Genomic DNA, 1,587 nt, shown 5'->3' with positions numbered 1-1,587 from the left:
ACTTATAAACTAAAGGAGTTTCAGCCTCCATGTAAAAAATACATCATCTCAAACACAAACTTTAAAAAGCAAATGTAGGCATGTAAAGACTTCTACCAGAGATGCGACTTCAGCTAAAACTTTGACGGATGAATCTAAGCAGCCTAAATCTTTTGCTGAGAAATCAACAGAATTGGAAACTTCTGCTAAATCTAAGAGTTGGTGGGGTATGTGTGTGGATGGATTAATGTTTGCAGGTAAATACACCCTGCTAGGTATTTTACAAGCAGCGCCAACAACAAAGGATTATGAAATTGCTGCAAACTGCTATTGTACAGAATCAGACATTCCTTTCTGAGAAATTGTTCATAAAATACTAATGCACCGTCATATAATATGAATATAATATAAATAGATCTCAATGTGGCATGGCAGCGCTCTAGTGGGGAAGCTGGTGTGTGAGACTGAAAGGTTTTAGCTAGAAGTAGTTGGACTCACCTCGACACACTTCTCTGGCTCTGGAAACATTCGCTTGGATAGGGATTGGACACTCATTCACACTGGAGTTGCCATTGCTGAGAGGCACAGTGCAGGAATGGGCATACTTGTTGCTACCCCATCTTGGTAAATCTACTTTGGAGTTCAAACGTTGAACAACACGGCAAGGTCCCTCCTCTTTCGTGAGGGAGGATAAGTTTGGCTGTTTGTGCAAACAGTAGTTCAGATTACTCAATCGTTTAGGAGTCCTTGGAGAGAAATTTCCATTTTGTACTAGGGAACTAGTGAGACTTAGAATAGATATTTTATTTTATGTTGTTGTTTCCTCTCATTTAACCAAGAGTTATTTGTTACCTTTCGACCGATGCTTTTAATTTGAAAGGGTTTTTAAAGGGACCAGGTTGCTAAGTGACCTACACAAACTTCTAACAATAACTGACAATGAACTGTCTTGGACATAGTGCAGAGAATAAGAGAGTCACAGTTAAAGGGAGATAACTAAGGAAAAGTCCAACTAAGGTCTAAACAATTAATTAGTTAGCGCTTGGTTGATGAGGGAACAATGTGAGTGTTTTGACGAGAGAATTGTATTTATTGAGCCTAATGTTTATGTTTTGACATGATATAGCGTTATTATTTGATTAACTGTCAAACAGTTGAAACAGTTGGAATACTTTTAAGTTCGTTTGTAATATAGAAATGTTATAATTAAATACATGTAAGGTAAATTTAATGATATTACATAAAGTACGGTTTATAGGTTAAGGTGTAAAAGGTTAGAAACCACTAAGAGTTACTAATAGTATTTTATTTGTATGTTTTATAGCTCTTACTTTGTTCATGTACAAAGGCTGTTTGAATAAAGAAATGTGAACCATCAGTTTGAGAGACCATTGTTTCAAACGGGACGCTACAGGGTGTCTTGACTCTCTTCCTCTCTGGTGCTGGTTCTTCTATCAATCCTTCATCGTGGCACTACGCATGCTCAGCCCGATAATAGAACACACGCTTTGTATACAACAGACAGCTATCTTGACGCACAAAGTTTGGAAAAAGTGACGTGGCAGCACAGATCGTCAGAACCGGTTGTCATTATGACGCATTAAATGT

The sequence above is a fragment of the Poecilia latipinna genome, unplaced genomic scaffold (assembly GCF_001443285.1).
Source record: "Poecilia latipinna isolate Pla-1442-1.1 unplaced genomic scaffold, P_latipinna-1.0 Scaffold2040, whole genome shotgun sequence".
NCBI lineage: Eukaryota > Metazoa > Chordata > Actinopteri > Cyprinodontiformes > Poeciliidae > Poecilia > Poecilia latipinna.
The sequence above is the reverse complement of the archived record's forward strand: the minus strand, read 5'-3'. Positions refer to the sequence as shown.